The sequence below is a fragment of the Phacochoerus africanus genome, chromosome 5 (genome assembly GCF_016906955.1).
Source record: "Phacochoerus africanus isolate WHEZ1 chromosome 5, ROS_Pafr_v1, whole genome shotgun sequence".
NCBI classification, from domain to species: Eukaryota; Metazoa; Chordata; class Mammalia; order Artiodactyla; family Suidae; genus Phacochoerus; species Phacochoerus africanus.
This window is the reverse complement of record NC_062548.1, coordinates 77,189,525-77,213,295: the sequence shown is the minus strand read 5'-3', so window position 1 is coordinate 77,213,295 and position 23,771 is coordinate 77,189,525. Positions and strand designations below refer to the sequence as shown.

General features: G+C 43.9%; 1 protein-coding gene and 1 pseudogene across 11 annotated transcripts in view; one reads left to right on the top strand and one right to left on the bottom strand.

The window, feature by feature from the left end:
* AAK1 (AP2 associated kinase 1) overlaps window positions 1-23,771 on the bottom strand; it is a 177,743-nt gene that overhangs the window by 111,097 nt on the left and 42,875 nt on the right. The gene's annotated exons all lie outside the window — the stretch shown is intronic.
* LOC125127985 (cytochrome c oxidase subunit NDUFA4-like) lies at window positions 4,988-5,467 on the top strand (annotated as a pseudogene).

The window sequence follows — 23,771 nt, the reverse complement described above, 5'->3', positions numbered from 1 at the left end:
CAACTTTAGAACTTCATGCAAATGGAATCATATAGTATGTGCTTTTTAAAGTAAGGATATTTTACTCATCATAATAATTTATACCGTTGAGTGTATCAGTGATTTGTTACTTTTACTGCTGAATTGCTTCTTCTCCTTTCTCTTACAAACACATTGAAATTCAAATTTGAAGCTATTATGACCAAAGCTCTATATGCTTTTATACAAGTCCTTCTGTGTTGTAGGTTTTTATTTTTGTTGGGTAAATACCTAATATCCAAGAGTATTATAAGTACGAGGCCACTAGGTAGCTGTATCTTTAAAACTTTTTTTTTTTTGGTTGCACCTGTGGCATGCAGAAGTTCCCAGGCCAGGGAGTGAACCTGTGTCACTGCAGTAACCAGAGCCACTGTAGTGACAACACTGGATCCTTAACCTGCTGAGCCACAAGGGAACTCCTATATAATTAACTTTATAAGAAACTGCCAGACCTTTTCCCAAAGTGGCTGCATAATTTTATTTTTTTAATTTTTTAATTTACATATTGATTGATTGATTTTGCTTTTTAGGGCTGCACCCTCGGCATATGGAGGTTCCCAGGCCAGAGGTCAAATCAGAGCTACAGATGCCGGCCAACGCCACAGCCATAGCAACACAGGATCCAAGCCGTGTCTGAGACCTACACCACAGCTCACAGCAACGCTGGATCCCTAATCCACTGAGTGAGGCCAGGGATCGAACCCACCATCTCATGGTTCCTAGTCGGATTCATTTCTGCTGTGCCACCATGGGAACTCCTGGTTGTATCATTTTATGCTCCCACCAACAACGTACGTTCTAGACCTTTATACTCTGAATATGTCCCTGTCCTCAAGCATCTCTATCTTCCTGTGCTCTCTCCTAGACCATCTACCTTTCAGAACTTTAACCTTTTTGGCTGCTTTACTCCCAGGAACTTTATACATGTTATTCTCTCTCCCTGACCCCAGTCCTCTGCTAGATGAAAGACTATTAGAACAACACCTCCTCTATGAAGCCTTTCCTTTCCCTGATAATCACCCTCAGACTTTCACATTGCCACCCACTGGGCCTGTACTCTCTGCTACACCCATCATAATGTGACATGTTCACTCCCCACTAGACAGGCATGGCAAAGAGGGAACCACTTCTTTTCCGCCTTGGGAGAAACACTTGTTACATTACAGTGCTTTATGATATAGTATATGATACTTTATAAGGTTTCTTTTTCATAAAAAGTATACTATAGATTTTATGATACTTTAATGTTATCATTAAACCCCTGTTTGAGGACTTTGAATACTACGAAACCATAACATGCTACACTGTTCTCTAGCTGGGGCACTTGAAAAATGAGTCACCAAAAGAAATTAAAATGGTAAGAAGAGTTTCTTATTTCTCTTGGAGTCCTCAGGGCTAGCACAGTGTTTGGTACATAGTAGATGATTAATAAATATTTCATAAATTAATAGCAACCCAAGAATGTTGCTTCCTTGCTTATAATTCTCTAGCTATTGACCACTTACGAGATAAAATCCCAACCTTAATGTGGCACAAGGCCCAGCACAGTCTGGAGCCCACACCAAACGGAGGGCCTGAGCGGGCCTGGATAGTGTCCTCTGATGCCCCGGTGCTTTTTGCTTGTCTTCTCACCTGGAAGGCCTGTCTTCTCTTTAATTAGTAAATAAGGAGCTATAAGTCCAAGTGTGGCTCACACGAGGCCTCCTATGTGAACTCTGACCTAACAGAATAACACATTCCTACCTTATTTTCTTATCCCAAGGATATTCCACTTGTCTGCATACCAGTCTTTCTCAGACAGCAAAGATTTTACTTTATATTTTATTCACTGTAGGAAACACACTGGTCTAGCTAACCATCCCCTTCGCTCTATGCCGCAATAATGGTTAGATATATTGTCAGCAAGCGACCCCTTCTCCTAGCCACCCCGACCTGGACCAGGAGTGGGCAGCTGGCACACATTCTCCCTGGAGAATTGGAGCAACAACTTTAGGAATCATAATCAGATGGTGCTGCAACCACGCAGACAGTCACACACACGCTCACAAATAGGCAGAGAAGAAGGTTCTGCAAAAAAAGGCAAGAGATCAGAGCAGAAACTCGTAAGAAGCTGTAATCTGAGACGATGAAGCTTCAAGGGGAGAGAGACACCCGGTAACTTTCCAGTACTCACAAAATCCAGCTTCACTTCCTGCCGTTGGATTCTGGAAGGTTCCTCTATATTTATTCAATCCGTTCCTCTTGACTCAAACTACTTTGAACTAAATTTCTGTTTCTTGCATCTGACAACCCTAAGATACCTTGCACCAGTATCTTTATAACACAGAGAGCTCTGATTCTAAATTTTAATAAGTTTAACTATATAAGCTCCTTTAACAGAAAGCATCCAGAACAGAGTGTTAAAAAGGTATATTGAAAATTGCACTTTGAGTTTCCACTGTGGTGCAGCAGGTCACAGATCTGGCATCTCTGTGGTGGTGTGGGTTCAATCCCCAGCCTAGCACAATGGGTTCAGATCTAGCATTGCTGCAGCTGTGGCAAAGGTCTCAGTTATGGCTCAGATTCAGTCCCTAGCTTGGGAACTTCCATATGCCGTGGGGGTGGCCAAAAAAGAAAAAAAAAAAAAAAGCACTTGAAGAGTGAGCATTTTTAAGTTAAAAACTAGATTCAGGAGTTCCCACCATGGCTCAGCAGTAATGAACCAGACTAGTATCCAAGATGATGTGGGTTCGATCCCTGGCCTCGCTCAGTGGGTTAAGGATCAGCGTTACCACAAGCTGTGGTGTAGGTCACAGATGTGGCCTGGATCCCGAGTTGCTATGGCTGTGGCGTAGGCCAGCAGCTGTAGCTCCAATTCAACCCCCAGCCTGGGAACATCCATATGCCACAGGTGTGGCCCTAAAGAGACAAAAAAAAACCCTAGATTACATTAAAACAGAACCTACATTAATACACAAAGATCTAAGGAAGAACGTGGTGAAAATCTATTTGGGAAAGGACAGTCACAGGGCTCTTGAACAGAGGCATGTGGTCTCTGCTGTAAACTTTGTTGGGCTCACAGATTGGGGCTAGAGGAGTTGGGGAGACAAGAATTCCCAACATTCAAAGCACTCATTATTTGGAGATATCGAGAAGACGGTTTTTACCTGCAACCATCAGAAAGCAATCATAAAGAAGAGGATTTAGTCCTTAGATGGGAAGACTTTCCTATTGAGTGAAAAATCTGGGGAGGTCTGTCCTGAAGGTAAGTTTCTAAAAGGCCCTGGGGCACACCAGCATCGAACAATGCAATGAAATGCGTGGAATTCCACTTGGGGAAAACTTCCTCCGTCTTTGATGTAAAACCAGGGGTGAGACTAGGGTAAGCAGAGTTAGGCACCTACTACAGGTACAAAAAGACAAAGTCAGTATGAATGATTTCTTCCCTTTGACTCAGGTTGCAGTATGGCTGGGCACAGCATGGTTAATCTGACACTGTCTTTATTTTAAATTCTGATAGTTTTTTCTTTACAGTTTCTTGCATTCTTTTTTATTTTTTTAATATTACATAAAAATATTATTTATGTTGATACTGAGTTTTGGGGCGCGCTGTTAAATTGTGCACTGAGGTGCATGCCTCCCGCTAAGCCCCGACCCTCTGTACAGTAGAGAGGTTTGCTCAGGCACCACACTGTCCTTCCTTTCTGTTCCACGCAAGACATGAGAGCTCAAGACATTCTTCAAGGGGGAAACAGAAACTCGGGAAATGACTCCAAAGGAAGTGGGAGCTGGGAAACAGGAAGAGAAACAGAACTGTGGAGTCAGTTTCTGGCTCTCAGTGGGCACTACAAGGATGCAGTAAAGCTCCAGGGCTGGCCAGCTCTCAAGCTCCCTCAGGCACTGCTGAGATCAGCCTTGACTCGGGCGCCAAACACACATAAAGAAACCATGCTTCACTGAAGCAGAGACCAAGCATTTACTGCCTAGATACCAAACGAGTTTAAGCTCATGAATGAAATCGATAATGAGCACCAGCCAAAACAGAACAGAGAAATATGGGTGGGGGGAAAGGTGTGTCTTCTAACAACTAGTCTCACGAGTCTCAACAAAGGGTTGAAGAAAGAGGCTACAAGGTCAGTGCAGAGCAGCCAGAGGCCTAGAGAATAAGTATCTGAAGCTTAATTAGGAAAGTGCTCACTCACCCGGGAGCCAGGACAGGCACCAGGAGAAACCAAGATGTCACAGGGTTCCAGAGGCTTATGCCCTACAAGGAAGAGAGGAGATGCAAAGAACAGAGGATCCCAGCTGACCTGAAGGAACAGTGCTGGATACTGGAGTTTCTGTCGTGGCATAGCGGAAACGAATCCAACTAAGAACCATGAGGTTATGGGTTCGATCCCTGGCCTCGCTCAGTGGGTTAAGGATCTGGTGTTGCTGTGAGCTATGGTGTAGGTCACAGACGTGGCTTGGATCTGGCGTTGCTCTGGCTGTTGTGTAGGCCAGCAGCTGTAGCTCTGATTCGACCCCTAGCCTGGGAACTTCCATATGCCATGCGTGCGGCCCTAAAAAGACCAAAAAAAAAAAAAAAAAAAGAATAAGGTACAAAGCTCTGTGTTTATTAAGAACACAACTACATATACATGCAGGTATGCTGAGAAAAGACTAGAAGAAAATACAATGCAATGCTATGACTGAAACAGGCAAGAAATTTTCTAAGACTGAGTTACCTGTGGATGATGGGATCATAGATGATTATTTTCTTCCTTATCCTTCTGTTTTCAAATTTTCTAGAATGGCCATATATTATCCTTCTTAAATTATTAAAAAAAAAAAAAAACCAAAAACCTATTGTTTATTTTTAAAGAAAAACCTGTCTGGAAGTTCCCTGGGGACTCAGTGGGTTAAGAATCCAGCACTGTCACTGCTATAGCTTGGGTTCAGTCCCTGGCCTGGGTACTTCCAGATGCCACAGAAGAGGCAAAAAAAAAAAAAGAAAGAAAAAGAAAAAGAAAGACCTGTCCTCCAAACCATGGGAGGCTTATTAAGAGGGTGTCTTCAAAAAATGACTGGGGGGATGTCTGCTCCTGATCTGCTCAGACACTGCTTAGTCCCAGGCTTTGCAGGTTAATCTTCTTTTCCATCTAGGCTCAAGGCCTCTGTCACTACCATGTTCTGCCAGATCATCAGTCAGGCCAAGAAGCCTCCTAGCTTGCCCCCCGTCTCTGTATCTACTGGTGCGGGAGGTACTGGAGCAACATGGTATGTCATGTGCCTGGCAATGTTCAATCCAGATGTCAGCTGGGAAAGGAAGAATAACCCAGAGCCCTGGAATAAATTGGGTCCCAATGATCACAATACAAGTTCTTTGCAGTGAATGTAGATTACAGCAAACTGAAGAAAGAAGGTCCAGACTTCTAAATGAAACGTTTCACTATAAAGCTGCTTAGAATGAAGGTCTTCCAAAAGCCATCCACACAGTTTTTCACTTAATCAGGAAATATTTCCCCTGTAAATGCACAAAATCATGCTGTATTGTGTTGGGGCTTATGCTGACTAATAAATAACCTAAAACTTGAAAACAAACAAACAAATGACTGAGAAGGAACACAGCAAGACCAACCAATGCACAAAATTCCATGCAGAGAAAATTTCCTCTGCCTCTGGTGTGAAACCAGGGCTGGGACTGGGGTGAGGGGAGTGAGGCACTTGCCTGGAACACAAAATTTATGGGAGTGCCCCGACACTCAGCAATCAAATAATACTTTAATGTACTTTTCAGTGAAAATTAATGTCCCCCAAAAATCTATAAGGAACAAATTCATTTATCTTGGCCGCACCCAAGGAAGTTCCCAGGCCAGGGACTGAACTCTGGCCAAGGCAGTGACCCAAGCCACTGCAGTGTCAATGCAGGATCCTTAACCTGCTGCACCACAAGAGAACTCCCAAATTTAAATCAAGAGAGATCAGTATTTATTTTCTATTCTGCCTCAGGCTCCAATATGACTGGGTACAGTACAATTACTGATCTTGTTTTTATTGAAAATTATGATATTTTGCTTATTGTGGATTGGGGGAGGGCATTAATTTGTTTCTTGCTTACTGAAACCCTGACTGGCTAACTTCTTGGGAAATTTTTCAGACCCTCCTTCACAGTCAGGGCAGTGAGGTGGACAGTGCCTATGTGGTCTCAAGGCGGCATGAAGAAGGAGAAAGAGGAAGAAGATGCTGGCCCTGCAAGGGAGGAAGCTGGTCTAGAAAGCTCCACGTACTCTCCCAGGTTTCCCCAGACCACGACTCTAGCCCGACCTCTTTCTTCAGTGACTTTGTACAACTATAAATGTTATAAAATTCACTCAGTAAAAAAATAAAAATAAAAAATAAAAACTTCCAAAAAATGTGATATATAATGACTGATGCCCACCAACCATAAAAGGAGTATCAGTCCTTAATGGAACACTATTTCTAAATATTTATACATTAATAATTATGCTTGAATTTCATGGTGGTATAAACACATGAAACACACATAAACATTCAACAAGCAAGTGAATGCCAGTGAATTATAACAATCGGCTCAATTAACCATGCTAATGAGAAGTGTTACCAAGGCCTGAGTCCATTTGGTGACAGACATAGGCATATACGCCTAGAAAACTATGGCCTCTGAGCTCAAGAGCTCAAGTCAATGATCACAGAAGCATAGCCACCCTGGACAGCAGGCTGAAAAATTGCTCTGTTGTCAATGCTAATATAATCAGAAAAAAGAGAAAGAAACATAAACACAATATAACGCTCCACTGCATTAGGGCCACATGGCCTATTCCCATCAAACCTTCACATCTTCCAGCACGTCTGTTTAGGACGTGTCCAAAAATAGCACTACCGAGATTCAGCTCTGCGCCAAGCATTTTCACATGCATCCTCTAACTGCATCCTCATGACAATCCTGTGAGGCAAGTATTATTATACCCGTGTGTCTGATGGGGAACCACAGGTTTGTAAGCGACAGAACTCCAATAACCTGGCATGTACCCAATGCCCTGGGATCTGTGCCTAGCAGACTCATTTCCTAAAGTCCACTTATGAGGCCTGCCTCTAAAGGCCCCTCCAGCACATTCTGCTCTGGTTTTCTCATCAAATTACCCATCACCCATCCATTCAGAGACTCAAGACCCATTTTACCAATAAGAAAAGTGAGACAGAGCAAAGCCAAGAGTTTACTGAACTCTTCATTGCCAAGCCTGGGGAACCAGGCATTGAAGAGTGGGCTGCTGTGCGGTGCTGTCCTGAGGAAACAGGCTGCTCTGTAAAACACACTCCCTACCACGAGGCAGGAATGGTGCCCTAACACTCTTCCTCCTGGGCTCCCTCCCAGGTAACCCCCCACACCCTGGGATAGGGAGAGCTGAGTGATAACATGGGAGCAAGCCAAGTAACTATTGGGGCATCAGTTTTCAGCACACCTTCCAGCCCCCAGCAAAGCAGAGGAGATCATTTCCCAGACCTGCCTGCAAGAAAAGACTGTGGGAGGGATTTCAGCGACACGGCTTGAGTTACATGCCCTCCTTGCTGGTCCTAACCCCTATTCTCCTGCCCTTTGCCATCACCCTACCGGCAGGAGGCAGGGTACGGTCTGTAGTGCAGCAGAAAGGAGGCCAGATGCTGCCAAGAGACCGCCCCTTATCCCCACATCTGTCTCCGCAGGAGCTGGAAGGGACCCAGACCCAGCAGCAGCACATTTCCGGGGGCTCACCCTTTAGGTCGGGGGCAGGGGGCAGTGGGGACGGAGGGGCTGGTATTCTTAAGCTCAAATTCTTTCCACCATCCTTGGTTGTCCCTTTCACCTTCACCGTCACGTGCACCCTGGGGAACTTCAGGCTTGGGGACATGTGGTCTCAGTGGGAGGAGAAGGCCTGTGTGGGGGAGGAGGCAGGGGAACTCACCTCACCGCCTCCTACTCCATGGGCTGTAAAAGGGAATGCGGAGCCTTTCCTCTTGGTTTTCAAGCAGTAATGAACTCCGGCAAGACAAGGGTTTTAGATGAACTAAAAAAAGGTTAGTGTTAGTCAAAATCAGACTATGCACACATCCCAACACATCTTATGTTAGTAAGAGTATGTGAAGGAGGTGTGGGGACTGTTTTCAGTGAAATTTTGAACAGAAAGGTGACTTCAGGCTTTTCTCTGAACACTGAATCTTAAGAGATGCCAGCTGGTCGGAGCCTGCTTCATGGCAATTAGTGACTCTACCCCAAGGAAACCCGAGAGTCCAATACGAAGCACATCGACAACCTAGCTCAGACAAGAGTTCAAATGCACCGAGATCCTGTTCCCGGGTGTAACAACCCCCCCACCACCCCGCCAAAGCCCAGGGAGCTACGCAGCACACCTACCCACTTCTGTTTCTAAATTATTCTCAGGGACAAAAGGATGGCTTAAGAAAAATCTCATCCCTGGAGTTCCCATCATGGCTCAGTGGTTAATGAATCCGACTAGGAACCATGAGGTTGAGGGTTCGATCCCTGGCCTTGCTCAGTGGGTTAAGGATCCAGCGTTGCCATGAGCTGTGGTGTAGGTCAGACGAGGCTTAGATCCCGTGTTGCTGTGGCTCTGGCATAGGCTGGTGGCCACAGCTCCGATTCGACCCCTAGCTTGGGAACCTCCATATGCCTCGGGAGCAGCCCTAGAAATGGCAAAAAAGACAAAAAAGACAAAAAAGAAAAAGAAAAAAAGAAAATCTCATCCCTGAAAGACCCTCGACTCCTCCCTCCAAGCAGCCCAGCCTTCCCACAGTCCCCAAGTCCTGAAAAATCCTAAATGCACCCAGTGTTGGTCAACGTCGGCCCCCTTCTCTCTTCTAAGTTCCCTATCAGCCCCATCCTTGCCTCCATCCCTCTTCCTATCTCTGGGGCCTATCATGCCCCCTTTAAAGACTTCATTCCAGAAATTATCCCTCCTCTCTTGTATTTTCAACTGCTTCTCTCTGCCTCTCTTCTTCCAGTAACCAAATACGCTTCTAGGAGTTCCTGTTGTGGCACAGCAGTAATAAATCTGACTAGTATCCATGAGGGTGAAGGTTCGATCCCTGGCCTTGCTCAGTGGTTTAAGGATCTGGTGTTGCTGTGAGCTGTGGTGTAGGTCGCAGTCTCGGCTGGTATCTGACGTGGCTGTGGCTGTGGTGTAGGCAGCTCTGATTCAACCCCCAGCCTGGCTACTTCCATATGCCACAGATGCGACCCTAAAAAAGAAAACTAAAAAAATTTTTAAAAATATGCTTCAAGTCTCTCTGATCTTAGAAAGAAAAAAGAGGAAAAACATCTCTTCATTCTTTTCTTTTTTTTTTTTTTTGTCTTTTGTTGTTGTTGTTGCTATTTCTTGGGCCGCTCCCGCAGCATATGGAGGTTCCCAGGCTAGGGGTTGAACTGGAGCTGTAGCCACCGGCCTACGCCAGAGCCACAGCAACTCGGGATCCGAGCCGCATATGCAGCCTACCCCACAGCTCACGGCAACGCCGGATCCTTAACCCACTGAGCAAGGGCAGGGACCGAACCCGCAACCTCATGGTTCCTAGTCGGATTCGTTAACCACTGCGCCACGACGGGAACTCCTCTTCATTCTTTTCTTGATCCAACTAGCTACCCCCCCTTTCCTCTCCTTCACGACCAGACCTTTTTACTTATTACACTCTTCGATCCCTCCACATTCTACCTCCCAGTCATCCAGAAACCTCTTGCATCTGGTTTCTGCCCTCTCCAAGGCCTGCTCTGCGGCTCAGTCCAGGACACTACTTTTCAGATGTTATCTCGCAGGACAGCCAGGCAGCACTTTCCGCTGGTGACACTCTTGAACCAAGACCTTTCCCTTTGGGCTTCCGAAGAAAAGGACATTATATGCTCAGCTCTTCTACTCTCTGTCCACGTCGTGATCGCCTTTCAAGCTCCTCATCCTCTTCCTGCTCCTTCAATGCTACTGCTTCTTCAGGGCTTAGTCCTGAGTTATCTCTGTTCACTCTCCAGGTTCCCTAAGCAAGTTCACCCAGTAAGCATTTCATCATCCTTTAATTACCTTCATGATATTGACAACACTTCCCAGGGGTGCAGACCCATATATTTGACTTTCTCAATTAACCTGCTAGACATTTCCACTTGTAATTTTCACAGGCTCGCCAAACTCCACATGTTTAAACTGTAATCAATCCCCGTAGGGCCTCGCCAGACCCCTCACAAGCCTCCTATCCCCCATGAATGTGACCACCATTGCCGATCTTCAACAATTTCCCCTGCCTGATATCCAACCAATTGCCAGAGCTCAGTGATGTGTCCCCATCTCCCTCAAACCTGCTTACATCTTCCCGCACTCACAGCCATTGCCTTATCTCAAATCCTCCTCATCTCCCTCCTGGAATACATCCCTTTCTTAGTGCACTCTCAGACTAGAAAGCTTTCGGGGCAGCTGCCCAACTTAGTGATGCACCTCCCTCTGGATGGTCCCCTTGTCCCACCTCATCCTTGCCAGAGTTGAGGGGATCGGTCAGGACATCTCAGATTCTCTCCCTCAGAAAAGTGGAATTTGGTGTAAGTCTTTGCTGGCAACTTAGACGGTAACGAATGAAAGCGGGAGCTGGAGAGTAGCTATATTGAGCCACATGGATGAATGAAGAGAGAAGTCTACCTGCAGAAAGAGAAGACCAAAGCAGGAGCAGAAAAAAAGCAGACATGGGGACAGACAGAGACCCCCCCCCCCACCCAGCCGCCACCACCACCACAACCACCACCACCACCACCACCAGAGCCTTCGTGTTTCTCATCTCAGACCCTTCCCGGCCTCAGCAGCACTTCTGCTCCCAGGTTCCATGGGAGACCCGCCACCTTGTCTTTCGTACATTTTCCCTTCTGCATTTCAGCTAGTTTAAGTATTATGTGCCTATAGAAAGTCTCGATCAACACATCTGGAGCAACTCACTTCTCCTCACTGGGTCTCAGCCTCCCCATCCGTAAAACTGCAAGACTGAACTAGACGAACTCTGTGAAGACACTGAGTATTAACACACAACGGCTTTCAGGCAGAGTATATCTTATTTCTATGTTCAGCCTACATGCAGGATGATGGTCACCATTTGCCTGAGGACAAGTTCTTAAAAGATATTAATCTTCAAAACAAATTAATTAAAAAAAAACTATTTTTAACTCACAAAAGTGGTTTATTCACGTCAATTTTCAACCCAGTTACCGTAAATATACATTTTGAAATTACTTCCTTTGTTAAAGCCCTAAATTAAAATTTTCTCTGCAATTCAGTAGATTTCATTCGGCACTCTGCAGGTGAGCCAGTCCGTTTTCAAACGGGCCATTTCTAAACATATCTAGAGAAGGACTCTAGTATTCATTCTTCTATTACTGCCAAAAAAAAAAAAAAAAAGATTCACTTTACAATGCTGCACTGAGTATATAGCGCACTAAGTGTTCTAAAAAAACCAAAACCTTTTGTCCTCTTGACAGGCTCTGGATAAATTCACAAGCCACTTATTAAGTATCCAATATACCAAGTACATATTACATCACTGATAAAGTACTTGGCAAATAGCTAAATGCTGATAAAGAGTCTGATTCAGAAGGCCTGGGTGGGGTCCCGGGTTTTGAGGTTTTTTACTTTTTTTAGCCTCCCAGGCAATAGACATCCTCTGCCAGTTTGGAGAACCACTGTCCCAGGATCAGGGGCTTTTTAAATTAAATCTTTTTGAAGTAAAAAATAAAAATGGGCAGTATACTGAGAACACTTAGGATAGAGTCAGAGTATCTCTTTATATGATAACCTGCATGTATGACTAAATTAGATGAACCATACCAGTGGCTGAGGGGTAAGCGAGGTGGTCAGGAAGTTTGACCATGCTGGAAAGAAGCTAATGACTTTGCAAACTCCTATTCTTTCAAAAAGATCTGCCACTGGGGACAACAAAATACACTATAATCCAATTTTTTTTTCGTCTTTTCTAGGGCCACACCCACAACATATGGAGGTTCCCAGGCTAGGGGTCTAATCAGAGCTGTTGCTGCCGGCCTACACCACCAGAGCCACAGCAACGTGGGATCTGAGCCACATCTGCGACCCATACCACAGCTCATGGCAACGACAGATCCTCAACCCACTGAGAGAGGCCAGGGATTGAACCCGCAACCTCATGGTTCCTAGTCGGATTCATTTCCACTGCGCCATGACAGGAACTCCTAATCCAAATTTTAAATGGTTACTCAAGATCCTACAAGGAAATCTCTTAGCCAGATGCTGGCTCAATCTCAAGTGTGAATGCTAGGAAAGTCAGGGAAAAAGACAAAGTCTATCCCAAGGTTGTTTCAGAAACAGGGTTCAACAAGAAGTGGTGGTCAACGGGAAGAGAAGAGGCAGGCTCAGCATGGAAACAAAATTTTCTGTTCAAGTCTTCACGAGCTCACAGAAAGAGAATGCTGATGTCCATCACCTTAAAACACTTCCTTGGAGTTCCCACTGTGGTGTAGTGGGTTAAGAATCTGACTGCAGTGGCTTGGGTTACTGCAGAGACTTGGGTTCCAACCCTGGCCCAGCACAGTGGGTTAAAAGGATCTGGGGTTGCTGAAGCTGCAGCTCAGATTCAATCCCTGGCCCAGGAACCCATATGCTGTGGGTATGGCCATAAAACAAATAAACAAACAAACAGGCTTCCTTGCTGCTCTGAGGACTCTGCTGAAGCTAGGACACAGTGAGAGCACCACATAACACTCAAAAGCGTTCTGTCCATGGGCTGTGCAGTTACACACCCACATCCTCATGTGTCACTGCCCCTCCCTCTGAACTCCCAAGAACATTTCAAATAAATCTCCACGTGAGAGACACCAAGGAGCAACAGAAAGAACAATGAGCCAGAAGTCAGGAGACCTAGTCTGGTCCAAGTTCCACAAATGACAAGCTATGACCTTGGGCAAGTTGCTACACTTCTCTGGGCCTCCATTTCCTTACCTATAAAATGAGTGTGGCATTGGGTTAAAGGATCAGAAAATCCTCTGTCCTTCAGAGCTGGGTGTCTGCCATATTTTGGTGATTCTTTAGGGACATGAAACATACCAAACAACGTCCTAAATTCTATGAGGGAAGTGACTGAATGATCAGTTCTTTAAAAGACAACACTGCTTTCAGAGTGGAGGGCAGGGATGGGCAGCAGAAGGAAATAAAAGAAGCTCTCTGATAGGTGGGAGCAGGAGTAAGAACTGGCAAAACACTATTTCCTCTGGGATGTCCACTCCCATCACTCGCTCATTTTCTTGATAACAGGCACATTTTCAAAGCCCGAAGGCAAGGAGACTCTCCCTAAAGAGTGTTTAGAAAGTTAGATATTTTCCTTGAAAGTCACTCCTTGTGCATTTAGTGCACAGTGTGTGAGCCTGGGTCACAGCCTCCTGCTCACTGTCTGAAGACTCCAGCCCAGCACAAGCCCAGAGCAGGTCCAAAGACACACGCCCCTTGCCTGCCACTTTCCTGACATCCACCTGATTTTTTTCATCTGATTCCCAGCCCTGAGCCCCTTCAGAGGCAACTCTTCAGGTCCCAAAGCGTGGCGTACATTTCAATTCTCCATCGACTTTTTTCATAGTTCCTGGATTTAATGTTTTCATCCATAGTACAAACTCCCCACTGAAAAAACAAAGTGGATTTTTCACTCTTTGTCCTGAATGGAAAAAAAGGTCTCAGTTGTTTCTCCAGGTAGATGTGAGTTTCTGGCCATGTTCCAACAGCCACCTTCACCTGACCGCCCCTCCCCTAATACATGGAGTCTCCTCTATGGATTAATTAACCTTCTACCACTGCTCTCTATGCTAAGGAGTAACATCTGCTTAGGGGCCCACAAAAGCTGCTTCACCTCCCCCCCCCTCCCGCCCCCGTGACCTCCTTCAAGAAAGGTAGTAGTGCTGCTAACGTCATTTACCTACTACACGTACACACACACACACACACACACTCTCTCTCTCTCTCTTAACAATCTAACATCCTCCCTGAAAGACACAATCAGGGAATCCTAACTATGCAGGCGTGACTCCTAAGCAGATGGCAGGCCTCATAATTAGGTCATTACATAATACCTCTTCTCTAACCAGCTTCTCCACGTTTCACTCGGAGACCCTACATTGATGAACTTCACATTATGGTTACTTTAATTGTAATTTGCTCTTAAGAACCCAGGAATACCATGTTTGGAAAGGAGAGAGAGAATGGGAGAAGGAAGAGGTGGCTTTACCAGACCTGTACAAGCAAGCTTCCCTCTTGGTGCCTTGGTTTCCCAACCTGCCATGTAGACTCATGCCAACCCCCGGACTCACATATAAATGTTACATCATGCACCTCAATTTCTAAAGGATATTCCATCACCTTTAAGTGTCGTGTCAAGCTCTCAACTCGTCACTGAGCTAAAGATCGCACAAGGTGTTGTCCACATGCACGCAGGCAGCTGCTATGCTCAGGAAGAAGATCCCAGGGCAGCAACAAATCAGGTCTAGTCCTGCATCTCCTTCGACCTCCACCTCCTGGTGCACAGAGATCTCATTTACATCGTCTCCACTCCCGAGGGATCTAAAATCTTCCACCCCATTCCCAATGCAGCTTCCCACTCTGGTTTTGCTTCTCCTGGAGTCATCCACACCCCCAAAATCACTGCTCTTTTCATCCAACAGCAAAACTGCCATTCTTACCAATCTGTTAGTTTAGGGGGAAGTCGGGGTCTCATACCTCATATTTGTATAGAGAGTCTACAGTTTACAAAATTCATTCACATATATATTCTCATTTCCTCATTACAATAAACCTGAATTATCATTTGGTAGGTTGAAAAACTGTGCCCCAGATAGGTATTACCCAAAAAGGAAAGCACATAAAATTTCAAGCTATCAGAGTTCTCTTTTGACTCAGAGTTCTCTTTTGCAGCACAGGTTTGATCCCTGACCAGGGAACTTCTCAATGCCACATGCATGGCCAAAAAGGCAAAAATTCAAGCTATCAGTTAAGATTTAAAAGGCTATTATATTCAAAGGAGAGATTAGTGGTCTCCAATTGACATGATGTACAATGAGAGAGACGTCTGAGCTGGAGGTCCATCTAGCTTCCACCTCTGGTTCCCCAAGGACCTCAGCTTAGCATCTATGCTTTGATCATCCTGAATTTTCCAAGTTCTGACACTGGCCTGGGACAGTGGCTCTGTTGGCCCCTAGTGTGAGTGGGCTGGCCTAGGGACTCAGCACCTACCTTCACCACAAACCTCAGACCATGACACCTAAGACTCTCTCTCTCTCTCTCGAGTCATGTCCTAAGTCCTATATCTCTCCTGGATGATTGAGTCAAAGCCATCAGAGTGTGTATGTATGTATGACTGGGTCACTTTGCTGTATAGCAGAAATTGACAGAACACTGTAAATCAACCATAATAATAAAATTTTAGGGAGTTCCTATTGCAGCTCAGTGGAAACGAATCTGACTAGCATCCATGAGGACACAGGTTCAATCCCTGGCCTTGCTCAGTGGGTTAAGGATCCAGTGTTGCTGTGAGCTGTGCTGTAGGTCACAGACATGGTTCAGATCCCACATTGCTGTGGCTGTGGCGTCGGCCGGTGACTACAGCTCCAATTAGACCCCTAGCCTGGGAACCTCCATATGCCATGGGTGTGGCCCCAAAAAAATTTTTTTAAAAAAGGCTTTGACTTCTAAAACCTAATGAGATCAAAACTCAAATTTAAGAGTCACTTAGTCAAAAAGTGGGTCTGGACTAGATCAAAAGCTTTATATACCATGTGGTATGTGGTACAAGGAAAAGAACATGATCTTTAGGTCAGAAGGTTCTACGACTGGGCTTCTAGGAACGAAACTTACTTGTTCATGTAATCTCAAGAAAATTACTTAACTTCTGTAAGCCTCAGTTATTATTCATATTTTGCAGACTTGGAAGCTTTCTCCCCTAAGGCTATTAAGAAGCATTAAAGAAAAAACTATTTGAAGAAGGACCTAGAACAGCGCTGGGCACACACATGGCCCTCCCCACCCCCGCCCCCACCCCATCACCCTCGGTGACTACAGGGACATGCTCCCTGCCCTCTGCTGCCCTCATTACCCCAAGGGGTCTGGGCAAAAACTCTGAAAAATATGCAGCCCCAAAAACATGGCAGGATGAAGCAGAGGACTGTGAACTAATTTGGAAGCACAGCGAAGAGATCAGGGTGCCTACCAGAAGGGCAGGTTTTGTCCATGCACTGCGTTTCTAAAATAATCCTTCTGCAGCTTTTCGGGCCTTTTCCAGGTGAGATGCTTAAAAATGGACGGAGAACAAAGCAGTTGACGGAAAAGCTGTGGGCCTGCAAACCTAAGGCAAGATGGTTGGCTGAATACCAGGCTGGTAATGAGGCAGAAAGGCAGGTAGAAGACTTCTGGAACCAGGAACCTGGGGGCTGTGGAAGCCACTTGCTGCAGTGCTACCAGGAACCATTTACACAGCTTGGAGGATCTGAATGAGGGCCTAGCAGCAATGATACTCAAAAGGCTTTGTAACACCAATGAAGTCGGCAAACCTGGGTTCCAATAGTGGCTTTGCATTAACCAACTAGGCAGCCTTTAGCTAAAAAGTCTTCAAAGGCAGGGAAAGCAGTTTTTCTTTGCTTTTTCTGAATCGCCTAGAAAAACAAATGGTCAAAGCAGGGTAAGTGCTGGACTGAATGAAGGAACATCTGGCTTCTGAGCTCGCTGGGCCTCCGTTTCCTCTTAAAAGGGGGTCGGGAATATTATCTCGAGGGCCACTAAAGGGCTCACATCTGTCCCATTGTTCTCTACACAGCCAGTTTCTCAATTCTGACAGCACAACACAATCATCCTGGAAGACCCAGGCCCGCATCTGTAACCCACTGAGATTCAGGATCCTCGGGATGGTAGATCTGTTTGCTGTTGTTAAAAAACCCTCCACAGGCTGACAGCTGGTGGTGAGAGCTAATACACCATGCTTTCAAATGTAGCCATCTTTATGACACAGGGAAACTGAGCCCGAGTCCTTCCACATCTCCTGCTTTTCTGCCAAAATCAGCAGCTTCCATTTTTCAAAGTGAGCCTGCCACATTCTAAGGAGCAAGGCTTTGGGTTCAAATCTGGGTTCAAAGCCCAGTGCAAACATTCCGCTGTCACGTAACCTCAGCTCATTTATAAAACGAGGAACCATCATCTCCACCATGGAAGTGTCATGAAGCTTACATGAGAGAGCCTCCTAAAGCGTCTGGCCACATGTCTAACTATAGAGTCAACAAACGCCCCCTCCTCCGCTTCGTAACTAAGGTCCATGCACGGGTGTCTTACACCACCTGCAGCCCCCAGCAAAAACTCTGGCTGTAGGACCTTTTGCTGGGACAAAATTTGCATCGTTTTCAGTATCTGTCATGAGCATCAGCTTCTCCATCCTTTTTATTGAAAGGAGACTAAATCCACCCTCTTCTTAACTGAGGAGTCTCTGTATATTATAAAGGTTTGTTGTCAGCAAGATGGCTTCAAATGACGCAAGTATTCAGAAATCCCACCCTCTGGATAGTCAAAGTGAGACCTAGTCAGTCCCAGGGGCCTGTGGCAGCCAATATATATAAGAAACCCTCCCTGTAATTTTGTGATGCCTCAGTTCTGCTGTTTATTTCATACTTGCTGCCATGGTTATGTACTTTTTTACCATGTAGGTTTTTATGAACTTTCCATTAAATAGGCTGGTTTTATTGAGTTCCACATTTTTTTTTTTTTAAACAAAGGGCACATCTGATCTGTGGATCAAGGTTTACTCCTGTTAGGATTATCCTAGTATACTACATGGGAGAGTATTTTATGAAGAGCTTGATCTAGATCCTCCAACAGAATAAATGAAAGAACCACGACCAAAAAGGCAGCCCCTGATTTTCAAGAGCACATTAACTGTTTCTTAGACATCTTGTAGAAAGGGTGGAATGAGTCTTAAAAGACATATAAACAATATGCTCGCAAAGTACACATGAACATACGCATAAGGTCTTTTGTAGCTTCATCACAAAGCTATCACTAGTGTCATCTGGGCTTAAGGGTCAGGGTACAGATAAGAAACCAACATTTTCACTAAGAAATGTTGCTCAGAGCTGGAGAAGGTGGTGGGGGAGCACAGGGGTGTTAGATTGGACAGGACTTGAACAATCCTTAGACCAGTCAACAAGTCAACACTAGGAAGAGAGGCATCGGAGTCAGGAAATCAAGCAAATGGAGCCCAGACAAACAGCAGACTGTACACTTGACAGGGTGGAGAATGCAATGATTGGACTGTGAAACTGGCTAGTGGTCAAGCAGTAAGGTACTAAGTCAAGACTTAGAAAGATCAGCAGAAAAAAGAGACCTAGGGGACACGAACAGAATAGATGTAACACTCCAACTAAAAGAAGGAGTGTTGGGTCTGAGAAGCTGAGATGAGCGTCCTTTGAAGCAGAGAGTGATCCCTAGGCATGACCTGCCTCAGCTGCTCAGGTACAGAAAACGAGCACCTGGACGAGTGGTTCAGGCACAAGAAGTTAGCAGCCCCTGGTCTGTTCCAAGTCAGCTTTCATTTGACCCCGCAGAAGAAAGCCAAGCAACATAATTAAGAGAAAACATGCTCCAAATGGTTCTGATCAAATAACCTACAGAAGCTAGCTCTGCCCGGCCAGGGAAATAAGGCAAAACCCTCTCTACGGCTCTGCTCAGTGCCTGGGACAACCAACAACGAAGGTCAGACGTGCAGACGGGCTGGGAGCCGCAGTCTCCCTTCTTGGAGCTGAGCTAAAAACATGGCTCCGTCCTCTTACACCCGCAGCAGAGTCATCCTCTGCAGTTTCCGTGCTGGACGAGAAGTACAAACATCCTAGTTCCTTCAGTGCACACGGGAGCCTTTCTCTCAAGCACCCAGTTTTAGATGGTATTATCACAAAGCTCTATCAGCAGCAGCAGATATGCTAAGGATTAAAGCAGAGGACATTAAAGCCTTAGAACAGGAAAGACCACACATCCCAAGAAGGCTGTACAGAGAAAGTGTTATATGCTCAGAATTGGTATACCCATCCCCAGGTTGCTACTCCGCAGTGCCTGTCCTTCCTGGAGGACAGAGCCAGGGCAGGAGTGATTCAGCATAAGCCATCCTCACTAACCTTGGACACAGCCTACTTAATATAGCAGGCTTAGATATCTCAGTACTTCGACTGGTGAGGCTAAGATTCCCACATTGCAAATACAATGGCAAATCAAAAACAGTTCTCAGGTTTGCACCATTTCTCTATTTAGAAATCCCAATACCTAACAGCCCCTATCCTTTGCTTAACCACCCATTAACTGGATGACACTGGAAAAGTCCCAACTTCTGTAAAGCTACATTTTCACAATTGTAAAATGGGAATAATTATATCTATCTTAAGTCTTAAAGTCAGTGGGAAGATCAAATGAGATCATAAAGAGATTTAACATAATATAAAAATGTGATGTCCCTTCCAATCCCTACTCCTACCTCCCCCAAAACAAAACACTTAGAATTTCTTGGAAAGATAATGCAGGAAATAATGGAAAAAAAAAAGTAAGTCTATGGGAAAATAAATGTCATCTGAAATTGGTAGGAAAAGTTTCTTGGGACAAATGGAACTTTGGATGGATTCTGAAAGACTGGTAAGATTTGGAAAGGCAAATCCATTTTGCAGGTCCAGGTTTTGCAGAGCATTTACTTAAACTGTAGTTGGAATATTTATAGTTAAGACATTAACATTATTAGTATCACTGCAATTTTATTACTCTCAGTGTCTCTGAGAAATAGGTAAATTTAAAGCATAAAGTGGGTAAAGAATTTAATCCAAAAGGTCATGGCAGCAAAGCAAAAAATGAAGTCCAGTTCAGCACCCTCTACTACCTGGCTCAATTAGAGCATGAAAGAATTAGAAATCAATCAAAAGTAGTAAGATCTACTGATCATCCAGACATCAATGTGATCCTATGTAGAGATTTTGTCATGTGTCACTAAGGTACAGAAGTATCATTCCTATAACTCACAGTCAATCGGGACAGGACAACTAAGACCATGTTTAATAAGGAAGTCTCTGTAAATGACTTATAAATCACACTTTTTCCAGAACCAAGAGTGTTAGAGTCAGATCAATATTTCAAACCACATGAACCACAGACAGTCTAATGGAGCTTAAACAGCAAAGTTGGGGCAAGATGTCATCAAGGGATCTGCTGACAATTTTCTTAACGTTTTATTAATAATTCCCAATTACCTGCTCCTGATTCTATTCTACAGAGGGGTCAACAAGAGAAGATGAGGAAGTGAGGCAGAAGAACCAAGTGACTGCTGGAACCCACACACACAAAAAGCACCATTTCTCCAAAATCCCAATTTCTCCAATCTCTAGACCAGGATACCATTCTCAAATAACAGCAGTCCACCATGGTACTCCACCAATGAACTGATCTTGTGTCCTGCTTCTGTTTGCTACTGGGCAGCACCTAAACCCACTTCCAGATCTGTTACACCACTGCTTCTTAAGAGAGGGGATGTTGCCCCCCAGACGGGACAGTTGGAGAGATGTGGAGACATTTTTGGTTGTCACAACTTGATGCCTACTGCCATCAACTGGGTTCAGGCCAGGATACCACTGACATCCTACAACACACAAGACAGCACCCTCACAACAAGCCCTAAATGTCAATAGTGTCGAGCTTGAAAAGCTCTGCTCAAGGGAGAGCAGGTATATACCCCCAGGCACATACCCCCAGGATCACATAAAGCCATACCTGCTAACTCATACATGCTGACAATGACTGTGACAAGCAGGTGGCATCTATTTAATAAAAACTGAACATACACCTTTTAGAAAATCCATCATAGAATTTCTACAATGTGTAACATAAATGGGTATATTAAAGGGTTTTTAAGAATTATATGCAGGGAGTTCCTGTTGTGGCGCAGTGGTTAACGAATCCGACTAGGAACCATGAGGTTGCAGGTTCGGTCCCTGCCCTTGCTCAGTGGGTTAAGGATCCGGCGTTGCCATGGGCTGTGGTGTAGGTGGCAGACGCAGCTCGGATCCCGCGTTGCTGTGGCTCTGGCATAGGCTGGCAGCTACAGCTCCGAAAAGACCCCTAGCCTGGGAACCTCCATATGCTGTGGGAGCGGCCCAAGAAATGGCAAACACACACACACACACACACACACACACAAAGAATTATATGCACTTCTGAACCTGTCATGGAGACAGACCTGACAGAATTTGTATATTCTTCAAAAGTTTGTGTTTAATCATGAATAGCTTATGCATTATTCTCTCAGGAGTTAGAACACTGTTTTCATAAAGTGCGGTGTATGAAAACAAAATTGTAAATGGTTTACAATGAAAAACATTAATAAATTTTGATACTATTCGATTAATAATGAGCATATAGATACTTAAGCAAAAACTCAGTAAAAGCTCATTCATACTACCTCACTAAGTTGTCTAGGGTTTTTCAGTTGACTCTTTCAAAGGTTTTAACTATTTTGATTTTAACTATTTTGATGAAATGCTTTTTCAAATGTATTAAATCTATTTGAAAGTTTAAGTCAATGAAGTTCAGCCAGAAGACAAAGCAGACTGAATTTTCATTACTTACATATGAGGTAATTGTCTTCTTGGAAAACTCAAGATAATTAGATTAAAAATAACTAATAACTCAGTGAGCAAGCTAGTTATAAAATCAACACACAAAAATCTACAGCTTTGCAAAATTAAAAGGCTGACAATCCAAGAGCTTGACAAGAATACAGAGCAACAAAAACTTTCCTACATTGCTGGCAGGAATATAAAACTGTACAATAAATTTATAAGAAACTTTTTCCAAAGTGAAACATACACTTACCATACGAACCAGCAATTCCACTCCTAGGGAAGCAAACAAAATATGCATACACAGACTTGAACAAGGATGTTAACATTTATACCCAGAAAAATTCAACCGTCCTTCAGAAGATGAATAGATAAACAAATTGTGGAATGTGTCTATACAATGGAATACTACCCAGAAATAAGATCTGAACTACCTTCATACTGACACAACCAACATGAAAGAATCTCAAAAACATAATGTTGTGTTAACAGTGACCAGAGAAGAGGAAAAAGAAAAAAGAAAAAAAGAGTACGTACTAAACATTCATTTACATTTTTGTCAGACTGGATGAAAAAATAAAGAGCCAACTGTATGTTGCCTATAAGAGAGCCTCTTTATTTTTTTATTTTTATTTTTGTCTTTTTGCCTTTTCTATGGCCGCTCCTGCGGCATATGGAGGTTCCCAGGCTAGGGGTCGAATCGGAGCTACAGCTGCCAGCCTACACCACAGCCACAACCATGCCAGATCTGAGCCACGTCTTGGACCTACACCACAGCTCACGGCAACACCAGATCCTTAACCCACTGAGCAAGGCCGGGGATCAAACCCGCGACTGCATGGTTCCTAGTCAGATTCGTTAACCACTGAGCCACGACAAGAACTCCAAGAGAGCCTCTTTAAATGTAAAGATACATATAGGTTAAAGTAAAAAGACAGAAAAAAAGATGTATCATGCTAACACTAATCAAAAGAACGTCAAGATGACTCTATTAATATCAAAGTAGATTTCAGAGCAAAGACTGTTACAGGGTCATTTCATAATCACAAAGTGGTCAATGCATCAAAAAGGCATAATACTTTTAAATGTTTACATGTCTAATAACAGAGCTTTGAAATACATGAAGCAAAAACTGATAAAGCTGCAAGGAGAAATGGACAAACCCATAATAACTGTTGAAGACTGCAATACCCCTCTTTCAATAATTGATAGAACAAGTAAGCAGAAAATCAATAAGGACACAGAAGACTTGAACACTACCAACCAACTTGACCTAACTGACATTTATAGAATACTCCACTTAACAACTGCAGAATACATTCTTTTCAAGTGCCCACAGAAGACCAAGATAAGCCATATCTAAGTCATAAAACAATTCTTAATAAACTTAAAAGCATTTACATCAAAATATGTTCTCTGCCTATAATAATCTTAAATGGAACTAAATTAGAAATCAATAACAGAAAGATCTCAGGGGAAATCTGCAGATATTTGGAAACTAAATGAAATACTTCTAAATAACCCATAAGTCAGATGCAAAATCAAAGAGGAAATTAGAGAGTATTTTGAACTGAATGAAAATGAAAACATTACATACCACTGAACTTTTAATGGGTAGCTTTTGGTTTTGAATGAAATTATTCCAATTTTATCCAGGGAAAAAATGATGCACTGGAATACTGGAACAATCAAGGTGGGAGTGGTTTGAGGGGATGACATCAAACTTTTAAAACATATAATTTGGATATAAAAATTACAAAATGTTTTTGCTATAAGAGAAAAATCTGAAGACCTAAAGAACACATAAAAATTCAATATATTTGTGTGTACTTCGCTTTATCGTGCTTCATAAATATTGCATTTAAAAAAAAAAAAAAACGAAGGTTTTGTGGCAACCCTGCATCAAGCAAATCCATGGGTACCATTTTCCAACAGCATTTGCTCACTGCATGTGTCTAAGTCACATTTTGATAATTCTCGCAATACCTCAGTTTTTCATGATTTGTTATGGTGATCCGTGATCAGTGATCTTTGATGTTACTACTATAATTCAATGAAGGCTCAGATGATGTTTAGCATTTTTTTGGCAATAAAATATTTTCTAATTAAGGCATGTCCA